Below are 22,077 nucleotides of genomic sequence, written 5' to 3' on the forward strand. Positions count from 1 at the left end.
GTGGCATTAACTTATAAAATCTCCTTCTGACAACCTATTTTGTTCACCAATTCCTTTTAAAGTCACCCACCTGGGCCAGGCACAGTGGCTCATGCCTGTGATCTTAGAGCTTCGGAAGGCCAAGGCAAGAGAATTGCTTGAGGCCAGGAGGTCAAGAGCAGCCTGGGCAACATAGTGAGACCATGTCTCTATAAAAATTAAACAATTAGCTGGGCATGGTGGTGCATGCCTGTAGTCCCAGCGACTCAGGAGGCTGAAGTGGGAGCCCAGGAGTTCAATTGCAGTGAAATATGATCACATCACTGCACTCCAGCCTTGCTAACAGAGCAAGACTCTGTGTCAAATAAAAAGAAAAATAAACATAAAAAATTAAGTCCACCACCTGGCATTTTCTTTTTTTAATTTTTTAATTTTGTTTTTAAATTTTTAATCTATTTATTTACTTATTTTGAGACTGGGTTATAAGACTGGCTAATTTTTTTATTTTTGGTAGAGATGGGATTTCGCCATGTTGCCCAGGCTGCTCTCGAACTCCTGGGTTCAAGCAATCCACCCGCCTCAGCCTCCCAAAGTGCTGGAACTACAGGCATGAGCCAGCGTGTCTGGCCAACCACCTGGTATTTTCCTTCTGGTCTTTTGGTAAACCTCAGAGCTTCCCCATGTATTATCCCTTTTGTAACTTACACCAATCACCCACTCTGACACTGGCCCAGAACCGGTTCCATCCATAATAGTATAAGCTCATTGTCATTCAGCATATTTGTGGGGACAACTGTGAACTAGTTCCTTCTGGCTAATTTCCATCAGTCATTTACTCTTCAAATCCTGAACTCCAAATAGCATTTTGGAAGCCAGAACCAAGTAGAACACTCCACTGAGAGGATTGGACTTGTGTTAATTAGAACAGGAAGTGTGGAGATAGTTCTACATTTTGATACCATTTAGTGCAATTCTAGGCTAAGCATGTTTTCAGTGATGCTGATTTAATTTCAGCCATCTGGTGAAATCTTGGTCTGCACTCCTTCAACTCGACTGAGCTCTGTTTATAAACATCAATAGGTGTGCACCTTATTTACAGAGAGCTTAAACCCCTCTGAAGGTAAGACTTTTTCTGCAGGCTACATCCAGGAATCTCAGAACTTCTTGAGGGATAAACCCTAGGAGGGATTCTTTTTAAAGACTATTTTACTTTTTGGTAAAAATGCAAATATTCTGACATTTTTAAAAAAGGTTCATATTTTACACATTTACCAATATAGTCAGCTGCAACAAGTTTTCTAGGAAATAAGCTGAACATAATTTGAAAGTCTGCACTCAGTAAATCACCTAGGGAACTAGGAAAGGGAGCTCCTTCAGGGCAGAGACAGAAGAAATTCATTGACCAAACTGTAACCCTTCCTGGGGTTTTAACTCCTGGTAAAAGGAAAACTGCTAAGAGTGGTGAGAGGCTAATTACCAGGTAGCAGCAGTTCCTTCTAAAATGGAGCTCTCTCTGCAGGCAGTCTAATCTTTTAGCATCTGGTGGAGAGCAAGGTGCAGTTAGACACATCAAAGAACAAAGAATAAGTAGGAAGTGAACCAAGGCCCTTTCCCCAGAGCCCACAGGACTCAGCAATAAACCTTTGAGGGAAGCACAGTTTGACTGGGTACTTAAGGTTTCCTGGTGGGGGTAAGGAGAGAGAACAAGCCTTTTAGATGCTTGTGCACGTGTGAAATTCACACCAAATTACAACTGGTTTTTATTTTATTTCTGAAAACATAAAGCAGTTCAAAGTGCTGCATGTGTGAAAGATGGAAGGCTTAACGTTGCTTAGGATTAACTGCCCAGAAAGATTTCTGGCCCACGTGACTATCCTGGGGGGTCCTGGAGAATCAAGCTGAACAGCTGCCTGACCACCACCCCCTATGCCCACAGCCATATTGACGCCTACCAAACCAAGCTAGGAAGAGAACTCTGGAATCAGATAGCTAGTCCAGCACCTGATAGATGATACCTTCTGTCAGACACCTTTTCAAAGCTACAAAGAAGTGATTATGTATAATTGCCTGAGACCTTATGCAGGCCTGACAATGACCTGGACAGGTTGCATCTGATTCACATTCTTTGGTGGAGTAACTGGATGGAGTCTAAGAGACTCTCACTGCTCAGTGTTAACCTTCATACTAAGGGTGGGGTTGGGGGGAAGGGGGGAAGAACAAGATTACCAGCAAGATTATCAGCTTAATAGCAATCTTGTCTCCACTCCTAGGACATTGAAATTATCATGCCTAAATTGGAAAGACCGTGGAAAAGTGACAGTGTAATAACAGCATTCTTAAGACAGTGCTCCCAAGTCTTATAGAAATTACTAGCTACTCTGGGTAATTAAAACAATTATAATTGTTTGTTTCCACATAACGCTTTAGCATTAAATCCATGTGGTGGGCATGATGCACAACCAAATTCTAAATGGTACTTGGAATTATATTTTAACGTGAAATTGATTCTGTATATACCTAGCAATAGGAGACACCCAGGACAAAACAGACCATTAGATATCATGTACTCCAAGCCCATATTTTACAAGTGGGGAGATTTAGATCCAGAGCAGGTAAGAGACTTGCCTAAGATCTTTCAGCAGGTTAATGACAGACCTGGGAGTGGAACCCAGGTCTTCTGGCCTCCAGTAATGGGCTCATTTCATTATACCAGGCTCTCCTTAAATGTAAAGAGAAAACTAATATCTAGGTGTATGAAGGATAAGAGAGAGATAAACAGCTAGAACTTGTTTTTTTCATTCATTTCTTCCTGTCATAGTCATTCTGTTTACCTCACTTTACATTTTTTAATTTTTGTGGGTACATAGTAGTCGTATATATTTATGGGGTACAGGAGATGTTTTGATACAAGCATGCAATGTGAAATAAGCACATCATGGACAATGGGGTATCCATCTCCTCAAGCATTTATCCTTTGAGTTACAAACAATCCAATTACACTCTTTAAGTTATTTTAAAATGTGCAATTAAGTTTTTATTGACTATGGTCACTTTGTGCTATCAAATAGCAGGTCTTATTCATTCTTCTATTTTTTTTCCTACTGATTAAACATCCCCACCTCCCCCCAAGTCTCCAACCCCCTACTATTCTTCCCAGCCTCTGGTAACCATGTTACATGACTTTATTATCTTTTCTCACCTTTGGACTGCATCCTTGACTCACTTTTCCCGCCTTCTGCTTATGACTTCAATGTTTCACCTTCTCCTTTAGCCTCCCTTTTCTCACTTGCTCCCTGAGTCTGTCTCTTTTTTCCTAGAATCAGCTTTACTCCATTTAGAAAGAGTGCTCACCGTGTTGCCCAGCAGGGCGGTGAGCAGGTTGGAAGCCATGCTGTTCTGACAGGTTGTGAATTTCACAGAAACCCTATAAAGAAGTAATCAAGGAATAATGCCTTATAAAACATCTACTTACTAAGAGGCCACGAAAGCCAGCATATTAGGGTTACTGTGGGGAATCTGCATTGACTGAACAGAAAATCTTTTTGAATATATTCAGGAAACTATTCCAAACTAAATGGAATGGGGAGGCACATGTGGAATTTAGGGATCCATTAAAGAAGTAGAATTTCAATGTATAAAATGCACACCAAAATGCTAAAATCTTGGTGGTAGGATTATACTTGAAATTTATTTTCTTCATTTGCTTACCAGAATTTTCTCATCTATTTATAATGAACTTAGGTTCTACTGTTTTTGAAGCTGGATATACAATTTTAAATTAAAAATATACAACCTCTACAGGATTCAAACTGATTAGCAAAAATGAGAGGTCATATGAGCTATCACTCAAGCTGATCTCCCTGTCCAGAAATGTCTTATTTCTCACCCTTCCCACATCTCCACGTTAGCCAGGTGTGCTTGCTTGTTGACACCTGTGGACTACACTAAGGGACCAGTTCTGCCCTAGAGCAGGAAACCTAAAAGAGGCCCCTGCCTCAGTCTTGACTTGGCTTCTTGCCAAGCTCCACCCTTGCAGCAGTCACTTAGGACCTGTTATTTCACTCTTCTTTTTCTACCCACACATCTACCCAAGTCCCTAATCCTGATGTTCACCTAGTCTCTTCACTTGGGTTCCTGCTGGTTGGTACTAACTTGGACCTACAATGGCAACCAGTTAGGTTCCACTTAGGTCTACTCTCCTCTTGACCGATTGCCAAATATGTCGTGCACACCGTAGGTGATTCTCAAAGATTTGTTGAATTTAACTGCTGGGCCTGCTTACAGCTCAGCAGTGTAACTTAACTCGGGGGCCTGCTTTACAGCTTTCTGCCCCTTTTCTTTTAGCCTACACCAGCCTGTAGTCATCCCAGTCCTAAGTGCTAACTCACACTTGTGAGCCTTGGAGTGACTTGAACTTGTAAGCCTAGTGATTACAGATTCTTCTCAGTCTGGATTAGTCTGGGGCTGGCCCCAGATTTAAGGACCTCTGCCATCCTTTCTCCTCAAGGCTATTTAAATATGGTGGCTCTATTTTTAGGGTATGCAGCATAACTCAAAACGTTGTCTGGAATTCTCTAATTGTACCCACGTACAAGTACAGCCAAACCCAGAACATTTTTAATTCGTGTATTTCTTTTTTTTTTTTTTTTTTTTTTTGAGACGGAGTCTCGCTCTGTCGCCCAGGCTGGAGTGCAGTGGCTGGATCTTGGCTCACTGCAAGCTCCGCCTCCCGGGTTTACGCCATTCTCCTGCCTCAGCCTCCCTTGTAGCTGGGACTACAGGCACCCGCTACCTCGCCCGGCTAGTTTTTTGTATTTTTTAGTAGAGACGGGGTTTCACTGTGTTAGCCAGGATGGTCTTGATCTCCTGACCTCGTGATCCGCCCGTCTCGGCCTCCCAAAGTGCTGGGATTACAGGCTTGAGCCACCGCGCCCGGCCCGTGTATTTCTTTTTTGTTTGTTTGTTTTTTGAGACGGAGTCTCGCTCTGTCGCCCAGGCTGGAGTGCAGTGGCGCGATCTCGGCTCACTGCAAGCTCCGCCTCCTGGGTTTACGCCATTCTCCTGCCTCAGCCTCCTGAGTAGCTGGGACTACAGGCGCCCGCCACCGCGCCCGGCTAATTTTTTGTATTTTTAGTAGAGACGGGGTTTCACCGTGGTCTCGATCTCCTGACCTTGTGATCCGCCCGCCTCGGCCTCCCAAAGTGCTGGGATTACAGGCGTGAGCCACCGCGCCCAGCCTCGTGTATTTCTTTTAAGTACTACACATCTAAAAGACTAATGCACAAGACAGAAAGAGAAAGCATGGTTTAACTTTCTAAATGTAGAATTGTGGGAAACCTGAGAAGGGAGTAGTGGTAGGATTTGTAACTTATTAGCAATCTTTAATGGGAAACTACATCCCAAGGGATACTAACCTTTGTGTCTTAAAATTAGTTGTACACTCCCAATGCAAGTTCTTACAATACTTTTCTCCTTTAATTGCTTAAGTGGAATTATTTGTACAGAAGGATCTGGTTAAGCTGACTCACTGCTATTTAAAAATCAAAACCAAAGATATTCTTCCCTTCTGAATGTTGAATTTGACATTTGCTTTTCTCAGCTTAGGAGGCTCTAGTCCACATTCCTCCAAATGCAGAAATGAACAAACAAGTTCACGGTGGCTTCCACAGAGAGACCTGAGGAGTCTTTGTAGATTCCTAGGAGTAGAAATGACCTCTCATTTGTTATACTTTGGGTAAGTCTGAGGCAGGGCGTTTCTCATTTATTCTGGCAACCCCATTTCGAATAGTCAGTGAGGGCATACTGCGACCACACAGTTTCACATGTGTGCAGGGCTGGTCCAGGAAAAAAATTATTACTGCAATACATGAAATGTTTGCACCACACCCCTTCCGACTTAACACTTAACTTCCTAGAATGTTTTATCGACTGACATTCTATCAGCTAACTCATTGGAGCAAGGATTAGCTGTCTAGCAGCTGAGAGCAAGAACAGAATCCACTCTTACATTGATTTAACAGATATTTACTAAATATCTATTATGTTTCAGAGTAAGCAGTAACTATTCAACAACTATTGCTTGCCTTCTCAAAATCAAAGGAATTTACTGCATCCTTTTGACCTCATAACCCCACCCACTGAGCTCCAAAGAATGACCTTTCTTTCTGGCCTCATATGATTCTCAGATGCCACGTATTTTTCTAACTTTGTCCATTTCTCTGAACCGTTTCCATTTTCCATTTGTCCTGTGAAAGCTCTCTTAGAGCTCTTACAGGGCCCACTTCGCCAGCAACTGCTGACCCTGTGTTTTACACAACCACTCCCAACACAAATAAGAGCCATTTAAGATATAACGTGCTGAGATACAGCAAACTAACACAGGAACAGAAAACCAAACACCACATGTTCTCACTCATAAGTGGGAGCTGAACAATGAAAACACATGGACACAGGGAGGGGAACAACACACACTGGGGCCCGTTTGGGTTGGGGCCGGGGGAGGGAGAGCATTAGGATGAATAGTTAATGCATGTGGGGCTTAATACCTAGGTGATGGGTTGATGGGTGCAGTAAACCACCATGGCACACGTTTACCTATGTCACAAACCTGTCCGTTCTGCACATGTATCCCGAAACTTAAAATAAAATAAAATTTAAAAATACAATAAAATAAATAAAATGAAATGCTGAGATAACTCCAACATGGTGGTTCTTGAAGGGCTAGCTTCAAAGAGTGGATGGAGTGGTCAAGTGCATGTGCTCTTAATCCAGCTTGTCCCTGTTCAAATCCTGTTTGTACCACTCACTATTCTGTGACCTTGGGAAAGTTACTTCACTTCTTTCCAGTTAGCTCATCTGTCAAATGGGAATATTGGTAACACCTACTTCATTGAGGATTTCAATGAGCTGATACATGTAAAATATTTAGACTAGTGTCTGGCACATAATAAATATTCTGTTGATATATATTAGCTATTACTATTACTACTTAGGTTGGAAAAGAGTAATAATTTTAGGCTAGTGGGGAATGGGGTTGATATTTTGGAGCAATTGCCTCAAACCTATACATATCATATAATGTGGCTATGAGCAGCTGGGAAAGTGTGGCCCTGCCGTTATGAGAGGCTTTTGACTGCTTATGCAGGTAGCGGATCATATACAGCAACTGTTTTTATTTATTTTTATTTATTATTTTTAATGGATGAATAAAAATTACATGTATTTATCATGTACAACATGAAGTTTTAAAATATGTAGATTATGGAATGGTTAAATCGAGGTAACATATGCTTTACTTCACATACTTATCATTGGAACTGTGTTTTCAATGAAGATTCTTTTATTGTTTTCTCTTTTTTGTTTGTTTTTTGGCCTCATTCCAAAAGCAATATATGCTTACTTAAAAAACAGGGAACAAAAGAAACAGAAAAGCAAGAAGAAATAAAGTACTCCTAATCCCACCTATCAAGAGACAGCCATTCTAAGGATCACAGAGTAAAGCTCAATGCACGTGACATAATAATACCTTTTGGTGACCGACTTCAAAATAAATTTAGTATTATATTGTGAATATCATCATTAGTTTCTGTTATACGAAACTACCTTGTTGGATATGTAAGTTGTTTTCTCCCTTGAGCTATTGCAAAGAACACTAAGATAAACATCTTAGTACACAAAGATGTACATGTATCTACATACAACTTTATTTCCTTAGGATATGTTTTTCCAGAAACTGAATTTTCCCAGCTTATTTGGGGTACATTTTTGGTTGTCTTGTTTTTGCTTGACACTTTGAATTAAATACTAAAATGTCTAACTAATTTTTTTGTGTAAAACTTTAAATATGGAAATATGAATACAAATTATGGGAAGGAATGGTGGCAGTGGTAGTTCTTGCTTGGTAAAGCAGTGAAAAAATTATATGAACCCAAACTGTGCATCAGAATTCTGGAGGCACCAAACCATAGGCGAGAGAGTTGGGGATTGGAATTAACACATCTACTTTTAATTCCTGACTCTGTACTTACTTGCAGTTGTATGACCTTGAGCTCATATTTTACCTTGCTGAACCTTGATTTCTTTATATGAAAAATCTTTTTTATGACTTTGTGGTGCAGAATTTTGCTCCTTAGTTCAGCCAAAACCAGGTTCTTGTCACACGACCAGGAAAATTGGGCACGCAGACACATTGAAGAGTGAGTAGGGCAGGATTTTATTGGGCAAAAAGGGAAAAAAAGAAAAAAAAAAACAAAAAAAAACTCAGCAAAGGGAGATGGCGCTCCTGCTAATAGGTCCCTGACCTCACAGAAAATTGAATCCCAGACCACTGCAAAGGAACTGAAGAGGCCAAGCTCCTCCCCCTGCCCATGGCTCTGCCCTATTCTCCCAGTGTGCATGTGGGAACGCTCAGACAAGGTCCTGGGCAGGTTCCCCCATCTGCACAAAAGCGACTGAGTAAACACTTCTGGGGTGGGTCAGAGATTCTCTGGGGAACCCCCTTTTTTTTTGAGACGGAGTCTTGCTCTGTCACTGAGGCTGGAGTGCAGTGGCACGATCTCGGCTCACTGCAAGCTCCGCCTCCCGGGTTGATGCCATTCTCCTGCCTCAGCCTCCCGAGCAACTGGGACTACAGGCGCCCGCCACCACGCCTGGCTAATTTTTTGCATTTTTAGTAGAGACGGGGTTTCACCGTGTTAGCCAGGATGGTCTGGATCTCCTGACCTCGTGATCTGCCTGCCTTGACCTCCCAAAGTGCTGGGATTACAGGCGTGAACCACCGCGCCCGGCTGGGGACCCCTTTTTATCTGCCTAGGCATTTAGCTGTTTCATCAGTTCCTGCTTGTCTCTCCTGTCTCAGCCCTCAGTCTCTCACAACTCTCTCTCAGCCCCCTCTGCCCTCAAGTTTAAGATTCAATCAGATTAATCTACTCCACAAGCCTTTTCCTGCTTCTCCCTCTGTCTGGACCAACCTTCATCTCTGTTTGCCTACAGTCCCCCAACTCCCCAACAAATACCTAAATAATTAGTACTGGCTATTTGGGGCTCAGGTTAGACATCACCTTCCTTAGAAAACTCTGCTTGTCTGTCCCCTCCACATACACATTTCAATCTTCGTTAGATGCCCCTGTTTTGCTGTGCTAGAAAAAAATTATCCTTTCCACTGTCATTTGTACACATCACACCATAATATACATACCTGGTTATATCTCTGATTCTTCCCCTAGCCCATGAGCTCTTTGAGATTAGGTACAATTTCTCATTCATCTCTGCATCCTCGATAGCCAACACAGTGTGTGGATTCAGTGAGGGTTCATGAGGACTTGTTAAATGAGTGATGAATGAATGAAGGAGCATAATCATACCTATTTCACAGATGTATTAAGTTATGATTGTATGAAATAATGTAAGTGGAAATTCCTGGCATGCAGCTAGGTCAGGAAATGATATCTCATAGCATTAAAGGCAATTGACGGTAACTTTGTCACAAATCTCTTACAATCACTTAAAACGTTCTGAGTGTGAAGTTCTGGAGAATCTTTGTCTTTTTAAAAGTCTGTTGAAAGGTGAATTTCGTCATCATAGAAAGAATGTCAGAGGACAAAGGACCTCTTGTTTAAGACAACTAAGCCCAGCGATTAGTGGTGAGGCGCCATGCCTAAGTGCTTCCAGGGCCTGGGGTCAGCTCACCCAGGCAAACCTCCCCTTTCTGGCCCCACACCTTGGACACAGAAGAGGAGGAAGTGAGTAAAGAGGATGAGACGGAATAAAGAAAAAGGGGCTGGAATTAGATGATGTGGGGGTAATAATTGTAGCTTTTGCACAGCAGCTGTGTTTAGAACCAGACAAGCTATATACATCAGAGAGTTCCACAGCCCCCAGAAAAATGTTCCTCGGAACACCTGTCACCTTTCATTCTTCCTGAGTTTTGCAGCCTTCAGCAGATCTTCTCAGTGGTGCCTTGCCCTAGCACCTCATTGGCCAGCTCGGCACTACCTCCTGGGGTGCAAATGAACTGTTAAGGGTGGTTCTTTCAGCAGTAGAACTGGTCTCACGGAATGTTTTCCAGTTCTGACAGTCTGGCACAAAGCTGCTAAGAGGCACCTAGTATCACAAAAGCTAGGCGCTGCTCCCTGCTGCTGGGCTGGCAGTCTCCAGGCTCTTTTAGGAAATTACTGGGCCAGTCCAGCCGCCTCCCAGATGATTTTCCCCCTCAGGCCATGCCCTTTTGACCCCAAGACAATTTGGACTCAGCTCAGTCAGTTTGAATAATTTCTCCAAGTTGCAACTGACAGCTTCATTGTCTTAAGGCACAAATTAAAGTTAAGCCTTTATTAGAATAATACATTTGTGTTTGTGACAGGTCAAAACAATGATGCAAATGCAGGATATTTAAAAGAGAGAGAGAGAAACTCCTATAGAATTCAGAGGAAACTTCTCCTCTGGTGAGTCTAATTCAGAGGGACGATCTGCAGATCTTTCTGGCTGCAGGGCAGTGAACCAACTTCTGCTACTCCTCCCCAGCACCAGGCAGCAGGCAGGCCTTCCCTGCGATGAAAGATGAAGAGGCAGCAAGGCCCTGACTAACTGAAATTTTCACAGAGATTCCCACGAGTGCAGACTTGAACAAACACCCAACCACCACCCACCTATAGCTCCAAAGTCAGTTCCCCAATCTCCTCCACCATAGCCTCAAATGTTCTTGCATTCAGGTTCCCTCCTCCTTTCAGCTGTGGGGATGGGAAGTCAAGGGGCAGGTAGGAGTGGGAGTGGGAAGGCTGGAGGCCCTGCCTTTGCTCTGAGCTGGAGCAGGAAAGCAGCCTGGAAGCCATGTGACAGCAGAAGATGTGGGGCTCTCAGAGGGTGGGGCAGGCAGCGCCCAAACCATGCTTGACCCACTGCTCAGCCTGGCCTGGGTCCAGAGGAAGCACAAGCACTTTTTTCTTTTTCAGTTCAATTTATTCTCCCAATCAACAAACCTCAGGATATGAATGACAAAGGAAGCTCAGTTTAAACAAAGACATTCACCAGGCAGTACGGGTCCCCTGCAATGATAAATGAATATCTGGCAAAGAGACAGCCAACATTGGCTAGGTTGGAACGCTATGATTCCAGGATGATCTTTCTGACCTGGGTTTAGAAGCTCCTTCACTTGGCTTTCTTTGTACAGGCACGGGGTGGTGGTGAGCTGATCTGCTCAGTCTGTTGGTTAGTCTATCAACAAACATCGATTGATCCCACCTAGCATGGGGCAGGCTGCTCAGTCTGTTGGTTAGTCTATCAACAAACATGGATTGATCCCACCTAGCATGGGGCAGGCTGCTTAGGCAGGCTGCTTGTGATGTATCTGCTAGAGGATACATCACAAAGTCCTGGAAAACCAGGAAGTTTCACTGCATATATAGAAATCACACTTGAGTAAGAAGCCTACCATCTAATCAATGACCAGACAGGACTTTGAAGCCAGACAAACTGGGGCTTGAATCCCAGCTCACCTGCTAACTTAAATAGCCATATGACTTTGGGTAAGTCAACCTCTCTGTGCCTCAGTTCACATACTCATAAAATAGAGATAAACATAATATTTTAGGCCTAGTCAGCTTGGAATATTACTGCTTGGAAATAAGAAGCAGGACGTGTTCACTATCTACAATTGGAGCCAATTCCATGAGGCATGAGTGTAGCAAACACTTATATAGCACTTACTAGTACTAGTCTGAGTGTTTTACATATATTAATCATTTAACCTTTGTTAGGACCCTATGGAGCAGGTACTAATATTATCCCCATTTTACAGACAAAGAAAAAAAAAACCTCAAGGCACAGAGAATTTATATAACAACCCTAAACAGTGACACTTATTTGATGTGTGTGAGACTTATGTAAGGTAGTGCATAGGAAATACATCTAGAAAATTGTTGATAAATGCCATTTGTGATTATTATTCAGTAATATTATTGTTATCATTATTATTAACTGTGTTACCCTAACTGTGAGTAGTGACCATGGAACAATTTAGAATGTAGTCAAATGCAAAGGGTTTGGCCATTTCCATCTGCTTCCTCAAGGAAGCCCTACATTATTTTAGGTAACTCTAGGGAGTTCTTATGGACAGGATTAATGACTCCAAAGGGAAGAGCAAATCTCTTGGGGCTGCTGACTAAACAGAGGCCAAAGTATGCAAAAAGGCAAGATAAATTAACCCTACAGGAAGCTCAGAAATGGGGGAGCACAGCTCTATTACCTGCAGGTGAGTTGCAAAATCAAGCATTATCAAAAGAAAGTCCAAGTTGAAAGTGAAAGAGTGTTCTGTGTTGGTTTGCAAAGTATGGAAATAAAGAGGTCTGTAAGCCAGGGAGATGGGGAATTAACAAGTTTGAGCACCCGCTTTGTGTCAGGAAACGTATCCCTGATATCTCATTTATCATGACAATGACCTCATGAGGTAGGTGCTAGGATTATCTCCATTTTAGTGATAAGGGCATATCCTCAGAGAGCTGAAGTGATCCACCTAAAGTCTCACACCTTCAAATTGTTGGGGTTTGGTCTAGAATTCAGGTCTGCCCTACTCCAGATGTGTTTTTCCTTCCATCATTCTATCTATAAATCTCAAACAAAACCAATCATTATCCCTTCTAAACTTGCTCCTCCTATTCTGTTCTCCATCTTGGTGAATGGGGCCATCATCCCACCAGCCACTTAAGCCAGAAACTTGATGGTCATTTAGATACTTTCTCACATATCTCCCATATCCAAAAGGGTGGCATCAAATGGTTCTAGAAATTCTACCTCATTAGCATGTCTTTTATTTATCCTTCCTGTCTGTCTTCACTATTGACTAAGTTCAGAACCCTAGTAGGCTGCAATATTGATGTTTGGGCATATGTGTTTGGATATAGTTTGACCATCTAAAATTGGGTCCACTAAACTTGATGGGAACATTCAGATTCTACCTGGCATCTCTAGCACTTAGAACATAGTTTTATTAAATATAGGCTGAATGAATAAATGCATAAATTAATGAATGATGAGCAGAGGCTAATGTCCCCACTTTTAAACCCTTTAGTGGTCTCTAACACCTTCAGGATAAAGACTACACTTCTTTGCATATAGAATACATTGCCTGAATGGTCTAGGTACCAACCTCTTTTTCAACTTTGACCTCCAGTCACTCCCATTTTCCTTTCAATACTCCATTCTTCACTCAGATTGGCCCTTTTGTTCTGTGAAAGGACCATGTTCTCTTTTGCATATTGGCCTTCGCTCTTTCCTTTGTGTAGATCACCATACTTCCCCCCACAATCTACCTCTCGATCTTCACCTTCTTAACTCCTACTCAGCAACTTAAATGGTTTGTTCTTCTGGAAGTTTTTCGTGACACCCCAAGTCTAGGATTTACAGTTGACAGAACTAAGGCTCAGATAGCCTAAGTGACTTGCCCACGGCTCCACAGCTTGTCAGTGGCAGAGTCAAATCTATCCTGGTTTATCAGACTCCAAATATACATTACCTCATTTGTATTACTCCTCGCAACAACTCAGCGAGCTAAGGAGATAAGTGATTAGTCCAGGATTACATAGCTAAAGTGGTGGGGGTTTTTTGGTAGTTTTTGTAGTCCCAAATACAGGTACCTTCTATCACACCAAAGCAATTTCTTTTCTTTTCTTTTTTTTTTTTTCTTTCTTTTTTTTTTTTTTTTCTGAGACACAGTCTCGCTGGTCGCCCAGGCTGGAGTGCAGTGGCGCGATCTCGGTTCACTGCAAGCTCCACCTCCTGAGTTCACGCCATTCTCCTGCCTCAGCCTCCAGAGTAGGTGTGACTACAGGAGCCCGCCACCACGCCTGGCAAATTTTTTGTATTTTTAGTAGAGACGGGGTTTCACCGTGTTAGCCAGGATGGTCTTGATCTCCTGACCTCGTGATCCGCCTGCCTCAGCCTCCCAAAGTGCTGGGATTACAGGCATGAGCCATCGCGCCCGGCCACACCAAACAATTTCATATCATTGAAGTTGGAAGAACTTTGCCTTATGAAGTGATGGAATCGGTTATCTGTTTCACTGTTGACCAAACTACTAAAGATCCTTCATCATTACAAATTTAAAAACCAACCCCTGGGCAAACATCCCAAGGGTAAATTCCACCACTAATAAATTTAAAAATCACTGTGCTTTGCTTTCCTACTTAACTTGAGCGGTGTTCGGTCCTGGCACTGCCTCTCCTCTGTCTCTTTTCAAAAATGAGGCCTAGTGGCCTTTATCATGGACTCCCAAGGGAATTAGGTGAGCTAACTTACTATATTCTCTTACTTGGTACCAACTGCATGGCCAGTACAATCACTTAGCAATCAGGTAAATGTGAAAGTAGAGATGTTTTAACATCTTGTTTTGACTTTAGGCTCCAGAATCCATCAAAGTGAAACATCATTTTGGAAATTCAGAAATAACAGCTTTTACAAAGACAGAAATGCAGCAGCCTAAAAGGGATATCAGATAGAACTGTGTCAAATACGGTGATGGGATGACCATTTTGTACAACTCTCTATGTAACCTGAGATGAGCAAACAAGAGGTTGCTCTCCAAAGGCACTCATCACTACTACTAAATGTGTGTGAGAGAGTGTGTGTACACATGTGCATGTGTGTATATTGAAGATTCATAGTCAAGCTAGAAACTTGACCCTCTATTGTTTCTAATATCTCACAAAGCTTTAACTTTGGTCTTATCTTCCTTTTTTCCATCGAGAAAAGTTCTAGTCTCCATGTTGAAGAAGCAAAAATAAATATACAATTAAAACCTGCAATTAATTTGTAAATCATGACCTTATTCAATTTTTAGTCCCGCTCACCCACTCCCATCATCATTCTAGAGAGCCTTCCTTGACAGTCTAAAGATAAGCTGTCCATGGTAAGATCAGCCCTAAGAATAATGCTAATATTTGACAATGATCAGTTTTATAAAATAAATATGAGGGCTTGAAAAGTAAGATGACGTTTTCACGAAATTCATTTTCTTCATTGGATTGTACTTTAGTAGGCACATTCTAGCAATTCTGAAGTCCCATAACCTATCCTGCACCCCCAAACACTATTGGAAGTTCATGAAAGAAAAGGTTGACTAATATTTTCAGAGAATTTATCTGTAAAATCAACACCGAGTGACTCAGAGCACAAACATGCAAAGAAACTTCAGGAAAACAAGATGTATTTGGGAGCAGCCACTCTTTCTAATAAACTAACTGAAAGTATTAACAAGTCAAAAACAGTAAGATGATCAGAAAGCAGAGTTGTCAATCATGCAATGAGAGAAAAAGGAATAACCAAGGCCAAAATTTGTAGCATCCAGGCAGCATTGTCCAGACCAGAGTGTGCTCTTGCTCACGAACTTTACCTATCAATATAGGAAAGTCTACTGTCCCCAGAACAGGGCCTGGGACATATTAGGTCCTCAGTAATAATTTGTTAACTAAATGAGTTAATTAATGAATACATGACTAAAAGGTCTCAATGCCATGGCCTCTGTGGACATGGATGCATTACCAAGCCATCGAATGTTAGGATCATATATCTAATTCCTCCAGATCTGGCTCTTCTGAAATCATTTGGCATATAAATGATGAGAGGACCCCAGTGTCCCCAATCCCACTGTAAATGGTGACACTAGCATTCTAATTTTAAATGTCAGTCTCTGACTCCAGTTTTTGTGGAGTACTGACAAAACAGGCTTCTTAGGAGGCCTAAGTTAGACCTTGGACACCGGCAAATTCAGCAAGATAATAGTACTAGGGGTGGAGGAAGGGTTCTGGATGTCAATGAGCTTTCCCCAGGTGACATTATTTTATCTGATCATGAGTCCTTTTTATATTTCTACCACTGCACTTTCTGTAAAATCAACACCAATACCCAAGAGTCCACTATTTTCCCTTATGCAACCAATTATTTTCTTGAATCTTATCTTGAAGGACGATTTTCCCTGGTTATGATCCATGCCTCTCGAGACTTCAGTTTAGCATCAAAAGGTCCTCCATGTGGCCTTCCTCAGCTATTAATGGGTTCTCTTTATTATGGTTCCAAGCATTTCCTCATCAAATTTGGACTGTTAATACTAATAAAATAGAGCATTCTTTAGGTTGCTTTTTAAGTGTTTGAATAGATGAAAAGATTCACACCATTGTCTCCCTGACCTTGAAGGAACACTGTCCCACATAATTCTTCAACCATGATTAAGAAAAGAAGGATCTACTAACTGGTTCACAATAGTCATCAAAAGCTCACTGTGTGCCAAGTTCTATGCCTTTTAAGGTCATCAGAAAATAAACAATGTGCATCGGCAATACTGAAGGCTACTGACAGATGAGTCTTCTGGTTACAATTGTATATGAAGGAGAGGGCAGAGTTCTGGATTGGAAGTCCAGCTCTGCAATTATATGCTGTGTGGTCGTGCACATGTCACTTAAGTTCCCTGAGTCCCCATCTTTTAACTTACAAAATGGGAAAAGATCTTTTTCCTACCTTCACTCACAAGGTAGAATGGAGGATCAAATGAACTAATGGATGTGAAAGTGCTTTGTAAATTTTAAAGTGCTATCCACAGATGACTCACTACTGCTATCATCATCATCATCATCATCACCACTATTATCATCATCACTATCATCATCATCATCATCATCATCATCATCAATCTACTATTGTTAAGCAGAGAAGGTACTATTGGATGACTGAATGCTAACTTAAGCTTCTAACTCCTCTGGACAAAGCCACTCACAGTACTGCAGCCAGTGCTATTGCCACTCTGGGTAACACCATGATTGCTACTTACAAAGCAGTCTTCCACAGAGCAAAAGGGATCACGTGCTTTGACACCAGAATTGCTGGGTATCAAATATCTCCCATTATCTTTCTAAGGAACACAATGTGTTGCAGCTGGAAAGAGAAAGTTTGACTTGAAGCCAAATCAAGTCTTTAAGTTGCTGGAACTAGCTCTTCTGTGGGTGAATTTTGTGAAGATATAGTACTGTGTTCCCCATCCACCCCCCACCCCATTTAAATGGATCTGAATTAGACTGCACATTCAAAAAACTCTTCTGTCACTTTTTGTCAAAGATTTCTCTTTGAGTTCCTTGAAATATCTATTAAAAACTTAGCCTAAAGCAATATCTTTTGAATACCCAGCTCACTAATTCAGGTACTGCAGCACTGTGAGCATACACCACCGGTCTGCAAATGGATAAACTACTCAAAAGATATTTTCCACCCCTTAAACATAGTTCCAAGAAATAATAGGAAATGCCTCATACCTCTAATGGAAGCTATTTGCTACAAAAACAAATCATTCAGGTCCATGGACCTCAAAATGCCTTTTGCGCATAAAACTGAAAGGAAGAGACAGCAAAACAGCAGCTGAAGACATGAAGTCATCACTCACAAAGCACATGATTCAAATAAAAATAAAATACTCATTGGAAAAATGGGCTACCCACACACCCAACATCATGGCTGAGCCACAGCAGTTGTCAGTTCATGTATAAAAGAAAAGAACCAACATTTTGTATGAATTTCAAATAAAATAATCTATTTGTCTCTTGTTAGTAGCTAAGGTAAATATCAAAGCAAATAGCATTTTTGGTTCCAATAAAAACATAGAACTTTTCAAAATCCTCGTACATAAATCCTGACATCAAAATGTACATATCTTAAGATGTTGGAACATGAGCACCAAATGATGTGCTTAATACATTTGTTCTTTCTTGAAGAGATGAGGTATAATTGTATGCAATCATCTTGTAGCTAGGAATTTATTAAGAACTCTGAACTATAAGTACTAAATCAAACTAAATAGTCTCTTATCCTATTTTTCTCTCTCATACTTGTCATTACTTCCTGAAGTTCTCATTACAACTACATAATTCTACCCCTTGTAACCCATAGGTTTTCTTCAGAAAAGGAGGATAGCTTCCCCCACTCCTTTCCCTCAGAACAACAGTTTTCTCCCCACAAATGCTCATGGGGTGAGACCCACAGACATAATTTCAATGAACAATAATACCTTATTGGGTAAAAGAACTAGTTTATTGCTGCTTTGCTTTTTGCAAATAGTTATCCTGTCTTTAAAATTTGCTATTGTTGTCCCTTGAGAAAAGACAACTTGTTCTAAGAGAAAGGTTAATGGAAAAATATGAACTACATTGTGATGTTAAATAAAGATTATTTTTCCAAAGCTAAAAATCACAGTCCTCCTTCATTCGTTCCTAAAGAAGACATAACATTGCTGTCTAATGGGCTGTTCACAAATGACCATTATTGAATGAATAATGAAGGAATAATAGCAATGTGATTTCCACTTACATCAACCACAAAAATCTTCTGGGAATCATCCAAAAACTGCACTTTTAAATGTAGCATTCTCAGCGAGGCCGTTGGGCTGCAAGCAGGTTCAGAGTGCTGTGGGTGCTTTCTCCAGGAATTTCACTCCCAGCTGGATGTGGTGCACTCGGGTCCTCCCACCCCCAGCCAGGCATCCCCACACTCAGCGGGGCACACTTCCGTTTGCTTGAAGTAATGCACACCCAAGGGCGTTTGTGCTGCTGAGTGCAGGGGATCAATAGCATCTGGGCAGTCTCCTGTTTGGTCAATATCAAATCCAACTGGACTTCCTCTAGCCTTCTTAAACTCAGCTCCTTTCTTCAAAGAAAAATATAAAGAAAGCAAGCATTTGCGGTCCCTGGGGATTTTCTTTATTTCACAAGGGCACAATTTGAAAACCCTAGATGAAGCTTTAACAAACTGAGAATAGCCATTTTCAAAAGTAAAAAGATTAGAGTTAATCTCAAATTGTACTAGAAATTTCACAGCCAAGCTAGGAAGCATCTATCTATCTATCTATCTATCTATCTATCTATCTATGCTTATATATATACCTATATAATTACATATAGATAATTACAGATATAATTACATATAGATATAATATATCTATATAACTGCATATTACATAGAAACATATAATATAAAATTAGATATAATTTTAATTATCTGAATTCACATGATTTAGAAATAAAAACTGTATAAAAAGGTACATGGAAAACTTCACTTCTACTCCTGCTCCCTCTTTTCTGTGTCCCCAATACACCCTTATTGGTAACCAATGTTTTTTCTTTCTATTCCCATAGAATTTATGTGCTTACATCTATAAATAAATGAGACAAGGAATACAATTGAGGTTGAACCCCATCTCAGCTGTAAATAACATTCATGTATTCTTGGATAAATGAACTAATTAGGATAAAGAACATTCTAAGAAAATCTTCAAAGAATTATATAAATATCATTTTCATTATATACCAATAATTACGATAACATTTGTTCTGGACTGAGATAATACTTAAAGCAAGAACTAAAAAAACTTATTTCCATTTATATTTTTTGTGACAAGAAGATAATGGGTGAATGAGTAAAAGATGCCAAGCACAGTAGATTACATCATGATAGGATTCTCGACTGAAAGTGGTATGGAAATATAGAAGGAGAAAAGCCAATTTAAAATGTTCAACTACTAAAGAACTAGCTCATTTCTTTTTATAAATGAATAAAGGGTGTCAAACTGTTGTGATATTTAAATTGTACTGGATATGTTTAAAATACTGATCTAACAGTTTTTATTTTAAAATACTAATATTTACATGACACCAGCAAATACATACTTTGTCAACTATTTAACTTCCCATGACAAATTTTAGATGCCAACTTAGGTGGGTGAGGGGATACATCATTTTTCAAAATACTTTTGGGGGCCACATGAGCAGAATACTTTGTGGACCACTGCTTTAAAACACTATTTCTCCAAGTGTGGTTGAGGGACCAACTTACAGAATCACCTGGGAAGGGTGGCTGACTTTTTTAAAAATGCAGATACCTCAGCCCCATCCCCAAATTGGGTTGTTAGGTTTGGGGTGGACCCCAAATAGATCAATTTTCAACATGCACCCCAAGTGGCTCTCATGCAAACCATTTAGGAGGCACTACTTAAAAAAATAAAAACTAGCATTTTACAGTACTGTAGCCATGGCTGAAAGGGGAAACAACCTTGCATACATTTCTGGACTGAGGATAGAACTAAAATAAATGCTAAGCAAGAGCCGGAGCTCACAAAATAGCAGCACCCGTGGAGGAACCTAGAAATAGGAAATGGTCCCCAGGGAAGGAAGGCACTTTCCCCGGAATTCCTAGTACGGTCAAAGAACAAAATGGGAATGGAAGGGCTTAGGCAGGCTAAGCCCACTGTGGGCTCTCCACTGTGGTTGCACTGTGGGAGAAAACAGAAGAAAGTCCTTTTCCATCTTGAACCAGCCTGAGGAAAGCCCGTGTTTAGGAGGGTCGACCATCACAAAACATCCACTAACGGAAGCTGATTGCAAAGCAGGTGACAGAGAACACTTTGGGAAGCACTGCTGGAGGGGGGCAGAGGGGTACTTGTCATGAAAATGCCCTCGGGACCCTCTGACAACACTGTTGGGATGGTTGAGGCACCTGTTCCCTTTTGGTCCCACTGGTGGCTTAAAATGTAGTCTGGGAGTACTTGTCTTCTGCCTGCTCACTGAGTGGGGCTTGCCAACATCTGTTCTCTCTTCCTAGGATCACAGAAGAACGGCAGGTTCCTGGGGAGCAGTTTCACCTCCACAGGCATCACTTCATACTCCTCACTGTCAATGCTAAAAGTGCTCCCTGCTCCCTCTGGCACAAGCAAAGTGCACTGGCTGGCTTGGAGACACTTCATGCCCTCGGCGTCCAGCTTGGCGTTTCTCACCTTTCGACTTCCTATAGTTATAAAGTTTCCTTTGCTGATGGTGTCGGCTTCAATGCAGATGTTCATAAAATCTTCTTTGCGTGTTGGGTCAAGCTGATTGTTCTGTGTTGTGATGGACAGTTCAATGGTGGACAGCTGCACATCTTTCCAGATCTCTCGGCTCACCTCTTGGGAAAGGGCATCCTGTGGTTGCGCCCAGTAAGATATAAGCCTTCGTAATATTCTCCTGTACAAAAAAGGCCTTTGTACAGGGGTCTCCTTTGGTTCATTGGGAGGTCTCTCTGTAGGTCCCATATACAAGATAGAGGTTTCACGAGTCTGAGGCCACTCCTTAAGAGTGCTGAAGAAGTGGGCTACATTGATTTTTAGAGGCCCAAGATATCAGTACCTGCTAACTTTGATGCCAGCGTCTCTGAAGGATCCCCATCAAAGACCGGTCGTTGCAAACACAGGCTGTTCCTTTTCACCCTTGATCTGCAAGACATCAAATGGAACTGTCTCTCCGTTCACAATGGCAAGTGTAGCATCAGTAATATGTTGGAGTTTGCTTCCACTTTCAGTAAGGAGGTTATGACTCAAACTACTGGTCTCTCCCAGTGGGATAAATCCAATGGGAATCTTACTGAAGGTAGCCTCATCTGTTTGTCGAAGAACTCCAGTAACAACCTCCTGCAGTGTCCCATCTCCTCCTGCAACAATGATCACATAAGTGTTCTCCATCAGTTCCAGGAATTTCTTGGCTTGTACCTCATAATCTGCCTTAACAATAGTCACACCTATGCCAGGATAAATGTAAAATCAGGGCAGCATTTTTTTCAAATAGAGTCCTGGCTTTGCCTTTGCAAGCTGCAGGATTCAGAAAAACAGTTTCCTTCTTCACTTGTGCATTGGAAGGAATGAGTTGATTGCCAAACACCTGAGCTTCTTCACAGGCTGCTCTCCTTAGTAGGTTATCACAGTGTTTTCCATAGAGCCACTGACCTCCCCAGGTCAGCAGGCAGAGCCCAGCAATAGCTTTCTTCCAATGATTTTGAAGTGTTTTAAATTACACTGTCATCTAGAGATTTGCATGGCTGGTCCCGCTCGGTAACCACTTTTATTAGCATTTTGTTGTAGTTGTTCAGCCTTCAGTGTTTCCTTATGCAAATTTTATACAAGCAAATACAAATGTACTTTCCCCGGAGTATGTAGGTAGCATACTAGTATTACACTGTTTTGTGCATTCTTTTTCCTCATTTATCATGGAGATCTGCCCTTACCTGTGCATGGAGAACTTCCTCATTTCTTTTCACAGCTGCATA

The 22,077-nt window shown here is 41.4% G+C and overlaps 1 pseudogene; it reads right to left on the reverse strand.

Annotated features, from left to right (window-relative positions):
- Window positions 1-20,563: 20,563 nt before the first annotated feature.
- LOC705859 (acylglycerol kinase, mitochondrial pseudogene) lies at window positions 20,564-21,833 on the reverse strand (annotated as a pseudogene).
- Window positions 21,834-22,077: the final 244 nt, after the last annotated feature.

This window comes from Macaca mulatta, chromosome X, assembly GCF_049350105.2.
Source record: "Macaca mulatta isolate MMU2019108-1 chromosome X, T2T-MMU8v2.0, whole genome shotgun sequence".
Classification (NCBI taxonomy): Eukaryota; Metazoa; Chordata; class Mammalia; order Primates; family Cercopithecidae; genus Macaca; species Macaca mulatta.